General features: G+C 35.8%; 1 protein-coding gene across 2 annotated transcripts in view; it reads right to left on the minus strand.

The window, feature by feature from the left end:
* elfn2b (extracellular leucine-rich repeat and fibronectin type III domain containing 2b) overlaps positions 1-22,857 on the minus strand; it is a 169,820-nt gene that overhangs the window by 106,651 nt on the left and 40,312 nt on the right. For both annotated transcript variants that reach the window (XM_005164086.6, XM_068219140.2), the window contains exon 2: positions 5,962-6,081. The gene's annotated coding sequence lies outside the window, so the exon portion shown is untranslated. The remainder of the gene's footprint in view (positions 1-5,961; positions 6,082-22,857) is intronic.

The following is a 22,857-nucleotide window of genomic DNA, read 5'->3' on the forward strand; positions in this document are numbered from 1 at the left end:
GACACAACACAACTGAGTCGACACCCTCTCACAACAAAGTCTTGTCACAGATTAAACCCTGTGCACTAAAAGACAGTTCTTTCCAATCTAAATGACAAATGTATGCATATAGACTCTTGGAAAAATAAAATGTCCCACTATCTATGTAAATTATAAATATCACACAACTGCTAGTTCTGATCTTTGAGTTTAATCAGAAAGCACTGAGACTTTTCCTTTTTTACATCATTGTCTGTGATGTTTTTTTTAAAACGCTAATTCATTTATGGATGCCTTTATGAATGAGCCACTGAATCATTTGTTCACTGCTAAATCATTCTATCTGCTTCTTTTGGCAGAGCAAAAAGAGATTAGAAAAGTCATGCGAAATGTCAAAAAATTAAATTACACAATCTTCTACTGTTGAATAAAAGCAATATCCATCTAGAAAGTGGACTGAATTTTATTCTATTAAAAAGAACAGATCTTTCTTAGACTTTTGCTGTTCAGTGTGATATCTGACGATACCGATAGTTTGGTGGCACTGCCTTTTATATCTTCTCTTTGTTTAAATTCTAAATAATTAATTTCAAATATCTTTAAGAAATGTAAAAACTGACATTTCAACAAGTTGCTTCAGCTTCAGAGCAACTGGTCCAAGTCATGAAGCAGAAAATACAATACTCCAATTAACATTTGGAAATCATCAAGGATGAGATGATATCAATTTAACTACTGGCTATTTAGAAAAAAAGGGGAGAAGCTGCTTTATTTGCCACACCCTCTCCCTCGGATAACCTACAAATGCATTTCAAGATGAGCTTGTCTTGAGCTTTGTCTTCTTATGGCTTTTATTTCATAAAACACATAGAATTGCAAAGAATTGCTGTCTATAGGCCCTATCATACATCTGGCGCAATAAAGCGCAAGACATGAGACCAGAACAACCAAGTTGTTTAAATAGAAAATCTATTTGCGCCACTTTGTAGACTCATGGCTGTGCTGGTCTAAAATGGAGGTGTGTTAAGGCGCATTGTTGGCACATGCTATTTTGAGGATCTGAAATAGGCCGCACCATTGACCATCTAAAAACAAGTCTAAAGTCCAGTGGGTTAGTTATGCCCCTATGTGGGTTCAAAGGCTTACACATTGCTTGATACACACAGGACGTACAGCAGTACCCAAATATCTTTACACATTAAAAAATTAAAAGATAAAAAATGTTACAAAATTTTTTTTTCCAACATAAAAATTAAAACCACTACAACATGCCTTCTACCTCTCAAGGGCTTTTTTAGTTTATTCATGATAATTTGCGTTTGTATAATGTTATAATTATTATTGGCAGTATTATTTATCATGTACATTTTTATATTTGTTTTAATAAAAACAAGTTATGATTTGTCCACCCATTGGCTTTTGGAAATGTATGCGTTACTATACACATTTTGTTATTATTGTTCATTTATTCGTTTGCCTGAAATTAGAACTGAATTTAGAAATAGTTTTCAAACGAATCTTTGCACTTCACAAACAAAATTAAATATGTAGACTAATGGATGTCTTCAGTTGAGTGCGTACAACACCGTTTCCTTATCAACAATCAAACTTATCAACAGTAAAGAAGTAAAAAGTAAAATAAAAAGAAAGTAAAGAGGTCGAATGGTGGAGGCTCATTCTTTATAGTCATGCTGAAGATGGTCTGTTTGATTGTTTTCTCACTAGTGAAGCATTCATTTTTCCACTTACAAAGTCCGCCATGTAAATAGCAAATGCGACATGATGTGACACAACTGACTCTTAAAGGGAATGGGAGATGAGACTCTGATTGGTTTAATGCATGTTATGCTCAAAACACACCCATAACTCATTAAGAGAATAAGCACAACCCTGTTAGACCATGCGCCATAGCACAGAGCATATTTTTCCATCCTTAAAAAAACAAAAGTGGATTCGGACGTGCTCATATCACTATTGGTTCGCTCAAAGCGCTTTATTTTGTGCCAACATTGTTAAAATAGAGCCCTATATCTAGACAATTCAGGGGACCTTTAATTCAAAATATTTTTCGAGCAGGCGACGCAGTGGCGTAGTAGGTAGTGCTGTCACCTCACAGCAAGAAGGTCGCTGGTTCAAGCCTTGTCTGGGTCAGTTGGCGTTTCTATGTGGAGTTTGCATGTTCTCCCCATGTTCGCGTGGCGTGGGTTTCCCCCACAGTCCAAATATAATTTATAATTTAATATAATTCATTCCGCTGTAGCGACCCCTGATTAATAAAGGGACTAAGCCAAAAAGAAAATGAGCAAATTAATGAATTTTTCGAGCACTAAATCAGCATATTAAAATGATTTCTGAAGTATCATGCAACACTGAAAACTGGAGGAGTAATTACAGCTGAAGATCCAAACTTTAATCATAAAAATCATTTATATTTTAAACTGTATTAAAATAGAAAAAAACTGTGTTAAATTGCAATACATTTTTAACATATTTAGGCTATTCTTTTGGCATAAATAAATGCTTGTTGAGCATAAGAAAAACTGTAGCATACACTGTAATAAATTCCCAGAATTTCACAACATGTTACTTTAATTTTTCACAGTAAATTACATTAGTGTTACTTTTTTAGGATTTAACCATTTAATATTACATTTTCATAATTTTATTGTGAAATTAAGGCAGGCATCATGAATACATCAAATTACTGTAAAAATTATATATATCAAATACTATTAATATTTTATCAACATAGAAATTAATACACATTATAATTTATGCTAGTACAGGCACTTTTTAATATTTAGAAATATTTACAGAATTATTGATATGAAGTACCTCACAGTAATTTACAGTGAATTTATATACAGTACCTTATGTGAAAGTAATGCAATTATTAGCCAGTATTTTTCTGCAAATTTAAGGTCAAATATCTTACAGTGTAAACTGCATATGCAAATAAAGCCTGTCGTTCTGGGTGAGTTACCCTGACGGAGACCCATCTTCAGTTGTGCTCCAAGAGAAATGGATGGATAGATGGATGGATGAAAAAGGAATGCAGCAGCACTTGTGATTATAAGCCGGGTCGGCAGGGTAGGACAGGGGTGGAAACGGCACTCTTAAGCACTGCTGTCAGCCAGTAATAATAGTTCCTGTGTTAATCGCGGTGGGTGGAGAGGCAGCCATTATGTGCTTCTCAACAGTGCAGTCGCTCCTCACATGAACCACACACACATGCACACACACTCATTCTCACTCACCGTATGTATTTGTGCCTTCCCTAAAGGTCCTGGCTTAATGTGCTCTACATGACCGACCTTTACTGTCAACAGAGTGCCACAGCAGTCATTACAGAATAGCCATTTCACACATACTACACACATTGAGCTCTCAGCGGCTGAGCGAGGACAGACACCTCACACAGCCGGAGTTTCTCCCTGCAGTAATCTAGCCGGAGGGAAGATCAGCAGATGAGCCCTCGCTGCCTCCTACTGAACATGGAAGGTCACCTGTGTCTCTAAACACACTCGATCTGCACACACTAATCACACACACACCTTTTTCACATGCTCTCTGGCAGTCTTACAGTGACTGATTTGTGCTTGCAACAAACCTTCATGTAACTTATGGAATATAAGCTAAATTATGGATAAAAAATATTTTAAAATGTCATAGTTCATTATAATGTAATTTCTCAGAATATACGATTCCATTGATAGAATGAAATAAAAGTTTATAGAATGAGTATTTATATAAGTTTTAGCCACTTTGTCTGATATAATATAATATAATATAATATAATATAATATAATGACATAATAAATATAATGACATAATAAATATAATTTATTATAATATAATATAATATAATATAATATAATATAATATAATATAATATAATATAATATAATATAATATAATATAGTGTAATATAATATAATATAGTGTAATATAATATAATATAATATAATATAATATAATATAATATAATATAATATAATATAATATAATATAATATAATATAATATAATATAATATAATATAATATAATATAATATAATTTCGTGTAATGTAACATTATATAATATAATATTAAAAAGTTACTTTTGAAAGTAGTGCATTACAATATTGAGTCACTCCCCCTAAAAAAAGTAACTATGTGCATTACTTTTTATGGAAAGTAAAGCATTATATTACTTTTGAGTTACATTTGCATTACTTTTCTTAACTTGGCTGAGATTTGATCTCTTTCACCTTTTTTTATCAAGAAGCTCTGTATTTAACAACCACGTATAAAACCTACACCTTCATTTAACTTTAAAAAATTTAGGATAAAACTATATTTTAAGAACTTTCTGAGTCCAGAGTTATAGGTGCTGCATATACAGATTGATGAAAGGAGTAGTGTAAAAGTAAAGTGTAAAAGTAATGTGTTTGCTACTTTTGAATGTTTTGTGTTATTAGTTAAGTAAAATAACTTTCCATTGAAATAAAGACTGCAATAAAGCCTAAGAATACTAACAAGAAATAATTTATTAAGGCACAAACAGATTTTAAACCTTTAAAATGTGTAATAACCAAATGAGCAGAAGGACGATAAAAAAAAATCCAAATCAAATAAATCTTTGAGCTTTAATAAATTGCTTCACATGGCCTTCACAAAGGTGTAAATCATTTCCAAAAAGAAAAAAAAATCGTACTGTATTACAAAACGTAAGTTAGTCGCAGTAACGTTGGACAGTGGCTGCACCACCTCAACAATAAAAACAGTTACCATTTTTTGAGTTTATTCAAATTAATTGTTTTACCTGGAGAATGTGAACTGATGTAAATCATTTGTTGTTTAGCTGGAGGTGTGGTGCGGCTGTAATGCTTCGCATCCAGTTTTGTTTTTATCGATATCGTGTTTTTTGCAGTTGTTCAAAGTTTTACTTGCACATAATCTACACTTAACAACAATCCACTTCTTTTCTTCGATGAGTTCAAAATATTAAGAATTCATTGCAAAAACGTAAGTCTCTGGCCTGTCATTCTGACTGTCTGTAGTGATGAGGGGCGATTCGCGAATGAATTGTTTGTTTTAACTAGATCTTCTAAGTGAACCAGTTCATTAAATTGAATGGAGTTCCAGTAAAATTGTTTGCGTCTTCAGTAAGTACTAACATACCATAAATTCCCTCTGACTCTAAATTAACCAATATTCTGAGTTATTCAGTTACTAGAACAGTACACTGACTCATCTGCTGTGAAAAAGGAGACCTGATGATGATGATGAGTGCGAGTCGACTGTCTGTTCCCTCGCAGCAAGCTCTCTCATTGAGTGTATCATTCAACCGGACTAAGGTCATTTTTATTCCGCAATATGTTTTTTAAAGCCAATTAAGCAAAGTAAAAGTAACTAATGCTACATTTTTGTTATACAAGTCACTCAAATAATATTACATATTTTTAAAAGTAATGCATTATTTTACTTGTTACTTTGGAAAAGTAGTATTATTACGTAGCGGCGTTACTTTTAACGTGTTACCCCCGACACTGGTTATAAGCAGTGAAGAGAAGCAAGGCTATTTAACATTTCATTTTACTGTTAAAGAGAGCAAAAAACATCTGTGGGGTTATCCAAGGTAAATAAAACATCTATGTCTTATGTGTTTGAGAACAGGAAGGTGCAGATTTCTCTCTTCATGAGCGGGCTGTCTATGTGTGTGTGTGTAAGAGACGGAAAGTGACACGACAGGTCCATCATCATTTACAAAAACACAAACAACAGCGCCTGTCAGCCTGGGGCAGCTTTGATACTTGCTGAAAAAAACTGTGAACAGAAGAAACAAATGCTTTCGCAGCAAGTTTGCACATAGCCTGTTTTTTAACACATGTAGCATTTCACAATGTTGCTTGCTTGGATAGTGTTTAACAATCAGTACACAGATGGACAAAAAAACAGCAGCACCTCCACAATTACAATCTGACTACAGCAGTTCTCACCTGTTTTATCCTCCTCTTCTTCTCAGGTGATCTGGCTGGTCCTGATGCTGCTGTATTTAAGCCTGGGATGAAATCCACTAGTTGCAGGGAACCGGGGGCCAGGGGACGATGAGCCTAGAGCTGGAGATAACAGATGATGAGAGGGGGAGAGACAGTTAAAGAGCTGGCGCAACTTCTGAATAATGTTGTTTGCGGTGCTGCAAAACCCACTTGGCTTTCTTAATTAGCCTGAATCTAAATAAGGTGCCAGACTTGGCATAGATTGTCACTTAGTGCATCAGGCTTAGACATCAGAGAGAGAGAGAGAGAGAGAGAGGGGGGGGGGGGGTCTTAAGAGATAGAGAGAATGCTGATAGGCAAAGTGGGAACGATGAAAGAGCGTGTATGAAATTAAAAAGGGAGTCTGAGGATAGAAAGACTTTTCTCACTCTTTCATTTGTTACTTTGAACTAGACCAGCAGTCTTCCACAAAGATGTCCAGCAGCTATTATTTCCTCTCAACCAAACAAATAAATACATAGTTTATTACTTAAATATTTTACCATTTGTAAATACTACACAACAAACAAAAAAGCTAAAAATGTTAATAAAAATTAAAGAAAAAAATTTGAGGTGAAAATAACTCCTTTAACTTTAAGGTTTGGGACAAACACTATATAGAGTACAAAAGACATGTCACTCGTATAGTTTTGTATGGATAGAAGTGTAACAGTCAAGAATATAGCCCTGCCTTCTAGAACAGGAGCCAACCAGCTATTGCTAAAGACAGATGCATCTCTGGGGGAGGACTTGGACATGCCACAAGTTTTTGCGGATTTTGTTTGATTCGAACATTTAGAAACAAAGCTTGAGACGGTAGTGGTTTAATTTTATTGGTGATTCCAAATATGATATGCGGTATAGGTGAATTGGGTAAGCTAAATTGTCTATAGTGTATGAGTGTGAATAAGTGTGTATGGATGTTTCCCAGAGATGGGTTGCAGCTGGAAGGGCATCCACTGTGTAAGTTAGTGGTTCATTCCACTGTGGCGACCCCGGATTAATAAAGGGACTAAGCCGAAAAGAAATGAAGGAATGATTAAATGAATGAATGAATGCTAATTTGTTTTTGAAAGTCAGAGAAATGTATTGTTTGGTAAACTGTTCAGATGTTACTTTATTTTTAAATAATCATTGTTGCAAACACAGCTGATTTTATAAAAATCTGCTTTATAATTTTATTTGATCGCATTTTAATTCACTTTCCTTTGATAACAGCTTTTACATCGGTCAAGCTGGTACAAGTAAATGTGACTCAAAACAGGACCACAAAAAACAATCAGTATCACAAGTTTCAAATGTAATCCCCAAACGGATTGCAAAAGAGCGAGAGGAGCACTGGAGTGTTTTGTAGGGACAGAATGAGAGATAAGTGTGCAGGAACAAGCCAGAGGGGAGCAGTGCATCGGCTGACTGCTGGATGCAGTCATTTAACAAACAAAAGTTCTGCTATTGGTATTGGAGAGGGACGAGACGAATGATGGGGCAGAACTTTCCATCAATCACACAGTCAGATCAATAACTCAGGCAAGCACAAGCCAAATCAGACATCAGCGGAGGATGAGGAGAGCAGAAAGCAAGAAAGAAAAAAAAGACTTATCTGAGATTTCACTGATGCTGATTAGGCAATGTTTAACATGTCTTCTTGATTACTTATTTTTTTTTATCAAGGATCATTTTAGTTCTCAGTAAATAAGATGAAAAGTTTTGCGAATTAAATCAAAACATAAAACACTTTATCAAAAATGGAAGCAAGGTTATTTTAGTAAGCGAAGACTAAAAAAAATGTTCAAAAAACATTTTTGTTGAAAAAAAAAAATAAACCAAAAAAAAAATGTATTCATTCATTCATTTTATTAATTCAGCTTAGTCTCTAGAGGTCGCAACAGCGGAATGAACCGCTAACTATTCCAGCATATGTTTTACACAGCCGATGCCCTTCCTGCTGCAACCCAGCAATTGGGAAACACCCTTACACAATCATTCACTCATACAGTCATATACACTACAGCCAATTTAGTTTATTCAATTTACCTTTAGGCAAGGCAAGTTTATTTATATAGCACATTTCATACACAGTGGCAATTCAAAGTGCTTTACATAAACAAGAATAAAAAAAAGTTTAAGAAAATAAAAACAAATAATAAAAATTATAAAAAAAACAACAAAATAAAAACAGATAAAATGTGATATAAAAGAATGAAAAAGAAGAGAAAAACATAATAGTGCAAGGCAATAATGCATGTCTTTAGACTGTGGAAGAAACCCGAGCACATGGAGGTTTAAGTGACACTGCTAACCACTGAGCCAGCATGTCGCCTTTACAGAAAATGAAAAACTGAAACTAAACATAACGAACAACAGGTACTGCTAAAAGTAAAACTGAAACCGAAACTTAATATAGAAACGCTTAATAGACAATTTACTTAAAAAATAAAATGTAAAATAAAACTAACCAATAACAAAACAAACTAAGACTAAACTGAAAGGTCCCACTTTTTATTAAGTGTCCTTAACTACTATGTACTTACATCAAAAAATAAATATATTGTATCATACTGTGTTTATAATGCAATTGAGAACACTTGTGGTGCATTTGAGTTGGAATAAAAGTTGGGTTATGAACAGGTTTGGTGGCATTAAGGGTGGGTTAAGGTGTAAGGGATGGTCAACAGTGTATTTACAAATGTAATAACAAAAGTTAATTACAGATGTAATTAAATACATGTATTTAATTAAGCATAAGTACTCAGTAAATACATGTATTTACACAATAAGTACATTGTAACAAACTATTAATTCCTGTGTAAGTACATATTAGTTAAGGCCACTTAATATAAAGTGGGACCAATAGACAAATAAAAAAAATGCATACTGAAATAAAAACTAATTTAAAATTGCTAAACTATAAGAACTTTGATTGGAAGTCTTCCCCATGCTGACAGATAATAGGAATCACTGCAGAAGAGAAGAAACACAAGCCCTCAACAGCTGTCAAGAGTGACTCAGCCCACAGGCACAGTGGTGTCACAACAGCAAACCAACACAGTCTTCGAAAGACCTGTTTTCAGACATTTCCTTGACTAAATGAGTCACTTCTTGCAAGTGTTGGTCTGGTCATTTACTTAATTTAGTATATGCCAATTTTTTATATAGTTCTAATAAATGTACTCTAATTTACTTCACTTTATAGCTATTTCATATTTTGCATTTACCCTGTATTTATTTTATGCCCTTACTTTAATTCTTTATATTTTTTTCATGCTGTTTATTTTCCTTTGTTATTATTAGCTAAATAAAGTTTTCATTACACTGCTGCATAAGTATGTGTACTTAAAAAGCTTAACAATACATACTATTTTATATAAAGCCTCAATAAAAATATTACATTAAATGATATTTTAGTGTTTTGTAAATGGTTTTCATTTAACAGCACACTTATACCATATTACAAAGACATCAGAAGTAATTATGAAACTACAAATAAAGTCTCAGTAAAGTAGGTCAAACAGCCCTTTAAGGTTCAACTAATGCATTTCATTTAATTGCAATTAATATGCAGTTAAGTGTCTGAAAGCATTGCATTTAGTTTGACAAGTATGCATAACAAGTAGTTTTCTAAAAATGTTGCTACTTTTTAGGTGCACCTTTTTTCTCAAGGGATGCTATTTTTTTTTGAGTCACTCTTAAGACATTTGTGCATATTTAGATAGGATTTAATGCCAAACACTTTGGTATAAACTTATATTGTAACACTAGTGCTTGTGTATCAATAAACAAATGGCCTTAGAATAATTTATACTGTCCTGATCAGGTTTTTTTGCCCTTGAATCTGAGTCATTTGATTTTGAGCATTCAGAAACCCGATATGATAGGTCTAAAATCCATAAAAAAATAAATGAATGAGAGCGAAGAAACAGATCCAGGATGTTCCTTATTCTTTATTTAATTCACCATATTATAAAATTCAACAACTCTGTTAACAAACAGAGCACTTCTGTGAGGTAGCTTGAACAATCAAGTAATCAATAATATAAATTCTTCACTTTTGGACTTTAGTGAAACAGTAAATATAAAAAAAAATGAATATGAAAACAAATAGCACCTCAACTTAAAATACCAAAAATCTAATCCCAAGTTTACATATATCACAGTTTGCTATGGCAATGTTGTCATCATCAACTTTATAATACATCTACCGCAGACATACTCGCAATTTCCGCCTAAAGCTGCTTGCGTGTTCTACCTGCCGTTAAACAGGTAAGTGAATTATAACAGCTTAAACTTTTCTGTAACTGTAGTAGTGCTGTGCATTATTTGTTTAACGCTTTAAGGCAGGGGTGTCTAAACTCAGACCTGGAGGGCCGGTGTCCTGCAGATTTTATCTCCAACTTGTCTAAACACACCTGCAAAGATGTTTCTAGAAAGCCTAGTAAGAACCTGATTAGCTAGCCCAGGTGTGTCTGATTGGAGTTGGAACTAAACTTTGCAGGACACCGGCCCTCCAGGACAGAGTTTGGACATGCCTGCTTCAAGGTGACATGCTGACTGACTGCGCGCAAGCAAAGAGATTCTTATGCACATATTAAAATACAACCTCGACTTGAAATACAATGCTCATGACATTTTTCATTGAAATAACGCCATAGGTAGTTGGTAGATCTGTGTATATATATTTGAGTCCTGAACGGGAGGTAACGTCCGATGCCAATCAAGTTTTAAACCGTGTGATCGGGTATTCCGGACATCGATCTGTGATCGGATCTTGACATCCCTAATTCATACTGTACAAAGCAAAGAAATTAAGTATATCTGAACAGATGTGGAAAATCAATAAAACAATGGGTAATTATGACATCAAATGAAAAATGCTGCATTACAGTCCTAATGAGAGCTGCATACTAACTGAAAAGTCCAATCCCAGTTTCTGAAGTTTAATTTTTGTAATTAACTTTAAACATGTGAAACATTCTGTGTCTGCAATATGTGCTGTACATCCGAAACTATCAATATCAACGAGTCACAGCATATCTGACAACAATCTACAAATAAAAACGCGAACACAAATACACTTCATTCATTCATTCATTCATTCATTCATTTTCTTTTCGGCTTAGTCCCTTTATTACGCAGGGGTTGCCACAGCGGAATGAACTGCCAACTCATCCAGCATATGTTTCATGCAGCAGATGCCCTTCCAGCTGGAACCCATCACTGGGAAACATTCATACAAACTCATTCACACACATACACTACGGACAATTTAGCTTATTCAATTCACCTGTACCGCATATCTTTGGACTTGTGGGAGAACCAGAACACCTGGAAGAAACCCACGCGAGCGCAGGGAGAACATGCAAACTTCACACAGAAACGCCAACTGACCCAGCTGAGGCTCTAACCAGCGACCTTCTTGCTGTGAGGCGAACGTGCTACTCACTGCGCCACAGTGCAGCCCGCTTTATTCATATGTTTCAATATGTGTTGACACAAATTGAATTGAATCTTTCATTGATACAACATGGCACCGAGTAGTTTGATGACATCAGAAACCCATGAATCAACATTCTGAACGAGTTCAATGAGCTGAAGAGTCCGAAATAATGGCAATAAACAATTGTTGAATCTGACTCGGTCCACAGCAGACAGGACTTGAGGCAGGTAAACGGAGGGAGAGACAAAATCAAGCCACGGTGGAGGAGGAGTAAAAGAAGGCAGAGGTTGTGTAGGAGGATCGCTCTCTATTATGCTGTTGTCCCTGGCAACAGCCACTTTCTCTATCTCTCTTTCTCTCTCCTTTCTTCATCATCCTTCTCTTCCACACCTCCTCTTCCTCCAGCCTCTGCTGTTCACCGTTAGCCTTTTCTGTTTTTGGCCTCAACCTCCCTCACTCTTTCTGCCGGATCGCTCACGGCCTCGCTGCTAATACACCATATTTGCTTTTTCTATTTCTACGCCATCATGTTCATTTCTGTCTCAATTCACTCTTTCTCTCTCTCTCTCTCTTTCTCTCTGTGGTCCGCGAGTGCAGCGAGTTAATGAGTTCTCAGTTGTCTCACAGTGGCACTGAAGGGAGGAGAGATTGTCAGTCAGTCTGTGCATCTCTAACACACTAATCCCTGAATTTATCTGCACAGACATGTGCACTGGCACAGTGTACCATGCTCCCTTTCCCTCACACACATATTCGGCCCGCACACCCACTATACCGCCGCTGACACTCCGTATCACGGTAAATAAAGCATGCGAGATGCCTCTCGGCCAAGGTCTCCGTGATAGACAATAATATACTCGGTAAAACGTTGACAAAAACAGCCTGGAAAGAGCTCTAGGAATCTTTCACCGCACTAAAGGTGTCCGTTATTACAAAGATTTGAGTTCTGATCTGTATTTTGGCCCTTTGCTAGCCACAAGCAAAATAACTTCAGATGCACTGCGATTTCCAGACAAATCAAATCTCAGACTGAGCACAGGTATGGTTATTTTCAGCTTTGTTTTGGTTTTGGATTTCTGTCTGGTAGCCTCTGGGCCCGTCCAATTTCTGATGCATTCTCCATTTTGTTCTGTCTGAGCTCGGGGATACACTTTGAGAGCGGAATGTTGAATGAATAGTAACAGTGCATGGATTGGAGTAAAAGGGTTTTGGTGTTAAAATGACCACACAGAGTTCATCTGCAGTGCAGTACATCAGATTTCACCATTGGCCTGGCCAATGAACAGATCAAAGCGCTCTTTATACAAATGGTGAAGATGAGAATGAAGATAGCGCTCTTTGTCAGCCTGAGGTTGTGATTTTACACTTGCTCTCTTAGATGAGACCAGCAGTGTAGACCTTAGAAGAAGCATGACCCGCATGTTAAAAGACTGAAAAAGTCCAAATACCCTCCAAGGCAACACTTTAGTCATATTAATTATGTCATTAATCTAATCAGCCTCATTTCTCCATCTCAGATCAATGAATATCGATAAGGTCTTAGTCTGCCTAAGGCATCGGTATCATTACAACAGGCTGTGCTGTTTCAAACACAATGCTGTTAAGTCTCTGTGTGCTCTTGCTTTGGCTTAATCTATTCCACCAACATCTTATTAATACATACCTTTATGTGGTTTCATTTATGACAGGATTGTAGTGGGTGATTTCTCATCAAATGAATAAAAAAAAGAGAAGAATCAAACTCGAAACTTAATGATGATTGTTAGTGGCAATTAATTTAGGCACTACTCAAACTACAAATTGAACAGCTGATTTATACTTTCATGTTATATTTGACTATTTAAAATATTTCACAGTATTGTACCATAAACAATATCTTTTTTGACCTCATACAAAATATTAGACTATTCAACTGCATTCTCATTTCACGAGTTCACACTTGCATTCGTTTAAGTATAAAGCATATTTGGCGTACTGTCCGGGGGGAGGGCTCTGAGCTCGAGGAGACACTAGCTTATTCCCCTTATCAGGAAACAAAGAGGAGTTGGGATTCGAGCGAAGTATCTAGCCCGGCGCCAGAACGCTCCCCCCGGAAATGCAATGCAAAAGGTGAGGTGATGGGGTGGTGGAGGGATGCTAAAGTCGTGAGATGCTGCAGGTAAGACAGCTTTGGTATATATAGGGGTTGCTCAAGAACTGATTTGATGATGGGATAATTGTCAATGACGTATTCGATACCGAAACTTCTGCGCATGCTCCTCCCGAAATTTGTTTACAAAACATCACTTCACGAGTTCACACTTGCATTCATTTAAGTATAAAGCATATTTGACGTGCTTTCCGGGGGGGGGGGGGGGCTCTGAGCTCGAGGAGACACCCCCACTCGAGTTATTCCCCTTATCAGGAAACAAAGAGGAGTTGGGATTCGAGCGAAGTATCTAGCCCAGTCCCAGAACACTCCCCCCGGGAATGCAATGCAAGAGGTGAGGTGACGGGGTGGTGGAGGGATGCTGAAGTCGTGAGATGCTGCAGATAAGACAGCTTTGGTATATATAGGGGTTGCTCAAGAACTGATTTGATGATGGGATAATTGTCAATGTCATGTTCTCCCTGCCTTCGCGTGGGTTTCCTCCGGGTGCTCCGGTTTCCCCCACAATCCAAAGACATGTGGTACAAGTGAATTGGGTAGGCTAAATTCTCCATAGTGTATGAGTGTGTGTGTGAATGTGTGTGTGTATGTTTCCCAGAGATGGGTTGCAGCTGGAAGGGCATCCGCTGCTTAAAAACGTGCTGGATAAGTTGGCGGTTCATTCCGCTGTGGCGACCCCGGATTAATAAAGGGACTAAGCCGACAAGAAAATGAATTGAAATGTGTAATTCCATTTAAAAGTATGCCTCTAGGCCAGGAGTGGTCCAGGAGGCCAGTGTGCTGGAGAGTTTATCTCCAACCCTAATCAAACACACCTAAACAAACTAATCAAACTCTGACTAGATATATTAGAAACTTGCTGTTAGGTGTGTTGAAGCAAGTTGGAGCTAAACTATGCAGGACACACTTTCTGGTTGATATTACCCTTTAAATATCCAATATCAGCTACTCCTCATAACCTGTTGCGCCAAAATAAATACATAATTATAAATACAGAATGTTTATCTGTATTCTGAATCCATATGTGCTTTGTGAAATAGCATACATGACTAAGGACATAAGGGGCTTGTCTTGCCATTAATACTCCTATAACACCTCTACATCTCAGTTAATTAAATATACGACATGAATGTGTGAACCTACTGACATCTGTGATCGTGAATTTTGGAATATGTTATGTCTCACTCACTCACTCACTCACTCACTCACTCACTCACTTGGCTTATTCCCTTCTTTATCAGGTGTTACCATCATTGTCATATCCTTTAGTTGCACAACATTGCTTTATATGGAATTATTTTAAAAATATATTTAAGTAGTGCTTAAATGTGTAATGGAAACCAGTCTTATATTGATCTCTTGTATTTCCTTGTGCTTTTATTGTTGAAATTTCCATCATTATTTCCACAGACTTCCATTCTACGGACAAAAAAAGTTCTCTGAAAGTCAATGGGCAAGTCAATGAACTATACAGTTCCTTGAGAAGATGACAAAGCCAGTGTAACAACATGATGGTCAATAAATAATGACACACTGTCTGGGTGATATTACCCTTTAAATATCCAATACCAGCCAGTCCTTCTAATCATAACCTGTTGAGGCAAAATAAATACAAATTGCTTCCAGGTACGCGGTGAAACCGGACTAATAGTTGTTGATCTAACAGAATGGCTTCTCTCTGTGTGTCTCATCAGTTTCTCTTTCTTGGTAAAACGTTGAACAGAGTTTCTGACTCAGAAGACCCAACACTAATTGGCTATTATCATCCAAATTCTCAGCAGAACAAAATGAAATTGCAATAAGTCACTACGTTCATACTTGAGCTAATGACTACTGCCTCCTGTTAGCATCGCTCGCAGCTGCAGTTAAAGTGATTGATGCGTCCTGTGTATATTTAAACGAGTTACAACACAGCTGTTATTTTAACATGTTCACCCTGCTCACAAATGCTAAAACCAGCAGGCTGCAGCAATCAATTCTGCAATGCACAGACATAACGCTCAAGTGTTTTCACATTCATCTGCGGCAGCAACCGTAACAAACTATGAACTATAAATGACTGTCCAGTTATTCTACAACTGGCTCAAACTAGTTTTACAAAACACTGTCCCTGTGAAATCCCCCCGTGAACCAACCATCATTATTCAAATACATATTGCAACATTACAAATTGTAAAGTGAAATGACTATATTCCCCCCTATGCTAAAAACTCATTCATATGGGGAGCTAGTGGCTGGGATGCACAAGAAAAGAAACCAAAAAGCCACTCTGGTAACATCCTCACATTCTTCTTTATTTACAACCTCCTCACTGCTGCTATCCGCTACTCATTTTCACATGTGTTGTTATTCTGACCTGAAGTGACAAGCGCGTGGATTCTTTAACCATTTACAATGGACTTTGCACTTTCTTAACTAGGTGACCATCTCATCACAAGGTGGCCATCAACCATTTTCTCAGAGGATGACAAACGGATAAATTATTGCTGCAGCTCCGATGCAACTTTATAGAGAAAAGTAAAAACCCCTGCAGTGTTGTTTGGGTGCGCTGTGTTTGTCTGAGGTAATTAGTCTGCAGTAATTATTGAAATGTGAATATTCCATACAATGTGTGAAGCAGATTGGTTAGTTCTACTTACATAAATTGCTTGCGGCATTTGGAAAAGTTTAAATGTTTTTTGACTAGGTGCGCCTGGAAAATTTGGAAAGTTCTTGTACGTGCCACTTGCACAACATGTGCACGTTGCTCTCATATTTTAGTAAAACTGTAGTGCTTCATACGAAACTACATATCAAATTTTTTTTTAATTGGTAAATAAATATCGATAGCGATTTTATCACCCAGCCCTACTCTATTGGATTACCCATGTTGTACCGTTTGCTCCTGTTGACCCGGCCTGTTTGACTATCCCTTTGCCTAAATAAAGCTGCATCAGGAACTTTATCTCCGTTGTCCTCCTACTCATTACAATTATGTTTATTAAACATATGTACAGTAAGATAATCGATAAGCTAGTATGCTCCAAAACATTGGCAAATTTCAAAGTCTTTCATCTATGGATCAACAATATTCATGGCAACACTGCACTTCAGTTTCTCATTAAATTGTGTTTAATCAGATTCTCTAGAAATTAAAAAATATAATTTAAAAATACTAAACCTGTGGTCACTTTTTCCACATAATGACCTTTTTCCTATAGGGTGATTCATTTTCTTTTTGGCTTAGTCCCTTTATTAATCAGGGGTCGCCACAGCAGAATGTACTGGCAACTTATTCAGCATATGTTTTACACAGCGCATGCTCTTCCAACCACAAACCAATACTGGGAACACCCATTCACACACATACACTACAGCCAATTTAGCTTATTCTATTCATCTAGCGTATGTCTTTGGACCGCGGGGAAACCAGAGCACCCGGAGGAAACCAACGCAAGTACAGGGAGAACATGTAAACTCCACACAGAAATGACCCAGCCGAGGCTCAAACCAGCAACCTTCTTGCTGTGAGGTGATCGTGCTACCCACTGCATCACCGTGACACCCTGAATGGAAAGATTATTTACCTAATTTATTAATTCAATAGTTAACTGATCTGTTAATTAATTGATGACTGTATAAACAAACTGAAGTCAGCACCAAGAGGTTAGCACATCAACACATAGAACAGAGGTGTTCACGGTGAACTGAGATCAATACCCAGCTCGAGGTCCTTAGCCGATCCCTCGCCTCTCTTTGCTTCCCTCACTTTACTGTCTGCAAACTCCACTGTCATGACCATTAAAGGTGAAAACCCCCAAAAGTATTAGAATAAACAAACAAAATGAACATTAATGTGAGCTAAAGTTGTTTACATTTAATGTATCTCCTTAAAAATAACTTTCTGGCTGTTTAAATAAATAACATAATAATAAATAAATAATAAAATAAAAAAGCAGTCATTATAGGCCTGCATGGTTTCACAGTAGATGAAGGCAGACTGTAGTTAAATAAAAGCAAGAGGGGAGAGAGAGAGAGAGAGAGAGAGTGAGAGAGAGAGAGAGAGAGAGAGAGAGAGAGAGAGAGAGAGAGAGAGAGAGAGAGAGATGAAATGCTGAGGGAAAGTAGGAGGGTGGTTTTTAGCAGCAGTCAAACTGTGAGGCCTGCAGAGAGAAGACAAAAGCGGTATTTTTCCATCTGCTAGGTGAGCGCAGAGCACCCGAGTCATCAGGTGTCTTTGAAAACACACAAACAAACACATGCCTATATCTATATGTACCCTCACTAAATACACATATCTGTTCCAGTACACAGGGTGATGTGCCAATTGTTTATAGTCATCCTCCAGTTTTGCACCTAGGACTCAATCTGTTGCCTTCTGTTCTAAGAGTGACTCATTAACTACCTGCAGAATTAACCCTGCATGTGCCCCGCTGCATAATGAGCTGCAGGAGGAGACGTATGGAAGAACAAGGAAGAAAATGGAGAGATGTCTAAAATCCCTGAAGTTTTACTTTGATTGAAAGGTGCATTCACAATGTTTCTGTGTATGTGTTTTTAATAGTCTTTTCAATTATCTAGTTAGTGTTCTTGATTGTTAATCAGTTTCCACACATGCTCCTGTTCATCCTGGTTAAGCACATTGCATATTTAAGCCTTTAAATATTTTTCCTTTGTTTTCTGTCAGATATTGTTTCGTTTTTGCTCATCGTGGTAATGCTATCTCTCTTGCCACATTTTCATTACCCTTCCAATTGTGCACAGTGTATTGTAAAGGTAAAAACGTCAAAGATATTGCAAAAAAAAAGAATAATAATAAATGAAAAAGTAGGAACTAAGAGGCAATAAATGATTAATGAATAAATAATAATGACACACTTTCTGGGTGATATTACATTTTCAATATTCAATATTAGCTGGTCTCCATAATCTAAATACAATAAGTTATAAATACAGAATGCTCATCTGCATTGTTAATCCACACATCCACACTAGCATACCTGGATAAGGGTATAGGGGCTTGTTTTGCCATTAATTCTCCTATAACACCCCTACATCTCAGTTTATTAAATGTATGGCATGATTGTGTAAACCTACCGACATCTGTGATCACGAAATTTGGAATATGTTATCACACACTTGGCTTATTTTCTTCTCTATCAGGTGTTACCACCAATGCCAGCTGAAATATATTATAACGAGTAGATAAATCATGCTTTTGTTGCATAACATTGGTATATATGGAGGTATTTATAAAAAAAAATATTTAACCCTTAAGACCGAAACAGCCGCCCGCGGCTAAAAATAAGTATTGTTCTTAAATGTTTAATAACTTTTAATCCGCTGATCCGATCCGTACAATTCAAAGATTGTCATAAAGATGAGAGTCTCAGCTTTCCACTGCTGGATTACTTTACATTCACGGACCTTTAGAGGCCTCGGAATCAGTGTGGTTACGTCATCACATTTTAACAACGCTGATTTGACAAAGGAACGCTCGTGGCTTGTGTCTCCGGACAAACCAGACATGATGCATTGACAAATTGTCTCTCCTCCAAAACATCATAGCGTGTATTCATAAAGAAAGAAAAAAAAACTGCATGAGGTTTTGTTTGTAATAACTAGAAAATGGTACTTTTAAAAAAAACGTTTTTCTTAAAATTATGGAATATTTTCTGTCTGTTCATATGTTTTTGGACCAAAAAAGTTTTAGACTGGACTTTTAAATGATACAGATTGAAGCTTTAGGTTCTCCTGTTTAAAATAATACATGACACTTGAGGCTGACTGCTAAAATAACAATAAAACAAAATATCTCTAGGTCTTTAAGGGTTAAGTTTTGCACAAATTTGTAACTGAAACCAGTCTTCTAATGACCTCTTGTATTTCCTTTTGCTTTTATTGTTAAACTATATTTAATGTATTTTAAATTCTACTCCTAGAGCACATCATGTTACAGCAGTAATTTTTGTACTTTTTAAATAAAAACCCTTCCCCTCTCTCTGTTCCCAACTATTTCCTGTCAATTCTCTGTACTATTCTATTAATGTTTAAAAACCCCTAAAAATAAGTACAAAAAAACAGCTAATAACATTTAATTTTCATCACAGCTCTGTAAGAGTGGTTGAGTGCATCAAATGAAAAGCAAATAAGAAGCGTCTTGAAGGGAACGGGACATGCCAGATACTAGAGAGCACGTGATTGGTCAGGAGTTTGATAAGAAACAAGTATGAGGTGATTTTTGCACTGTTTTGGAGCTAAACACTCATATCAACATCTTAAAACTTTATTTTAATTTCACTGGACAAGTGTTGCCAACTTAGCTACTTTGTTGCTGTATTTATCGACTTTTCAGACCCTTTTAGCAACACATTTTCAAAAAAAGCAACTATCTAGCAACTTTTTTGGTGTTACTAGAGAATTTTATAGACTCTCACATGTCTGTACTGTATCGTTCCTACTCCTCTAAACGAGCTGTGGGTGATGCTGTCAGCCCCTCCTCTTTCTCAGAGCACTCACAAGTGGCCCAGTCCTCTAACAGCAGTCTCTCATAACTGCAGCCTGAGTGCACTTTGTTTCCCTGCATACTGATGGCAAATGATTGTAACGTTACAGTTAAACCAATAAGCTTCTCCTTTGTTTTAAATTTAACAATTTAATCTGGCCATTTACTGTTTTCTTGTTCAGAATCACAGAGATTTTAGTGGCAGTTTCAGAACTTGTCTGAGTTTATTATGTCTGAGAGATAACTGCAAATTTATTATACATCCATATTGATTTGCTGTATTCAAATTACAGTACATTTAATTAAATTGACATGCATATATAAACCATGCAAAAAAAAAATACCCCTTTATTAACCATAGGTTAAACAAACAAAAACTGCTGGATATGATGTCATCAGTAATATGCAAATTGACGTTTGACATAATTTAGCATCATTTAGCGACTTTTCGAGCAGAGCTTAGCAACTTTTCATTGAAAATAGTTGGCAACACTGCACGGGACATTTAAGTTACAGTTGTAACATTTCATAACAATCACTTAACAGCGCTATACAGTTGAAATCAGAATTATTAGCCCCCTCTTTATTTTTTCTCCCAATGTCTGTTTAACAGAGAGAAGATTTTGTTTTCAGGACATTTCTAAACATACACTGCAAAAAAATGCTTATCTTGCTTAGATTTTTTGTCTTGTTTCTAATCTAAATATCTAAAATTTCTTATATCAAGAAGCATTTTCTAGACAAGCAAAACATATCGTCTTGTTTTGAGAAATAATATGCCAATATTAAGTGAGTTTTTCCTTAAATCAAGCAAAATAATCTTACGTCAAAAGAAAAAATAAGATTATTTTGCTTGATTTAAGGAAAAACTCACTTAATATTGGCATATTATTTCTCAAAACAAGACAATATGTTTTGCTTGTCTAGAATATTCTTCTTGATTTAGGAATTTTTAGATATTTGGACTAGAAATAAGACAACAAATCTAAGTAAGAAAAGCATTTTTTGCAGTGTAATAGTTTTAATATCTCTTTTCTAATAACTGATTTATTTTATCTTTGCCATGATCAAAGTAAATAAAATTTGATTAAATATTTTTCAAGACACTTCTATACAGCTTAAAGTGACATTTAAAGGCTTAACTAGGTTAATTAGATTAACAAGGCAGGTTAGGTAATTAAGCAGGTTATTGCATAACGATGGTTTGTTCTGTAGACTATCGAAAAAATATAGCTTAAAGGAGCTAATAATTTAGACCTTAAATTTGAAAAAAAAAGATTTAAACTGCTTTTTAAAAACTTTTTTGCTTTTTTAAAAATTAAACTACTAAATAAAAACTGCTTTTATTCTAGCCAAAATAAAACAAACTTAGACTTTCTCCAGAAGAAAAAAAATATTATTAGGCATTCTGTGAAAATTTCTTTGCTCTGTTTAACATAATTTGGTAAACATTTAAAAAATATAAAAATTCTAAAATTTAAAGGTGGGGGCTAATAATTCTGACTTCAACTGTATATGCTAATATAAATATAAGTTCAGTTGTAAAATAATGGAATTCAAGCATGTATGTTTGTTTGTTAAGCATGTCTAACAAACATACGTTTTTAAGGACATTTAAAGAGGCAAAAGGCCTTAACACACTTGACATAATTAAGCCGGTGTAAACCGAGTCTTGGGTTGTCTTACGTCATATTTCTCATAAATTTCGCAAGGTTACCAATTGAACCTGGATATTCATGAAACTGCCCTTACAGCATTTACATATCCCTGAATCCTGGGTAATATCCTTATTTGCATATTTGTGGTGTCGTGGCTTTACATGCAACCAAATAATCTGTTAGTAATCGGATTGACGGCTCTGAAAAGCCTTCATGTAAACACATTCATCAATCTAACTGTGCTTCGTCTGAAAGGAATTTTGATTTGATTGGACGGGATCGAAAAGACCTTTTCAAAACACTTGATCGGATTTTGTCATGACAGTCGTGCTAAAATTGTTCTTTTATTCAGTGAAGGGGAGCAGAACAACATCCCATCAGTCTTCAGTTTAGACTCTCAGCCACAGACGACTTGTTCTGACCACTGAAATGGTCAAATTTCAAGATAAGCTACACAGCATAATGCTTCATGTGCTCATTGACATCAAAACAGATAAACGTTAAGCATGCACTTTCAAATGAATAAAATAAGTGATGATTGCAGAATAGTATATACAGATGAAGTCAGAATTATCAGCCCCCCTGATCTATTAGCCCCCCTGTTTTTCCCCCCAATTTCTGTTTAACCAAGTGAAAGATTTTTTAACACATTTCTAAACATAATAGTTTTATTAACTCATCTTTAATAAATTATTCATTTTATCTTTGCCATGATGACAGTAAAAACTATTTTAGTAGATATTATTTTAAGACACTTCTATACAGCTTAAAGTGACATTTAAAGGTTTAACTAGGTTAAATAAGTTAATTAGGCAGGTTAGAGTAATTAGGCAAGTTACTGTACAACGATGGTTTGTTCCAGTGGACTATCGAAAATTAATAATTAATGACCTTAAATTTGTTTTTAAAAAAAATAAAAACTGCTTTTATTCTAGCTGAAAAAAGACTTTCTCCAAAAGAAAAAATATATATATTATCAGACTGTGAAAATTTCCTTGCTCTGTTAAACATCATTTGAGAAATATTTAACAAGGAAACAAAATTCAAAGGGGGGCTAAAAATTCAACTGTACATCTGAATTTGAAGCTTGACTTTCAAACATACCTTGCATTTCATAAAAAATCTGCATTCA

The sequence above is a fragment of the Danio rerio genome, chromosome 3, assembly GCF_049306965.1.
Source record: "Danio rerio strain Tuebingen ecotype United States chromosome 3, GRCz12tu, whole genome shotgun sequence".
NCBI classification, from domain to species: Eukaryota; Metazoa; Chordata; class Actinopteri; order Cypriniformes; family Danionidae; genus Danio; species Danio rerio.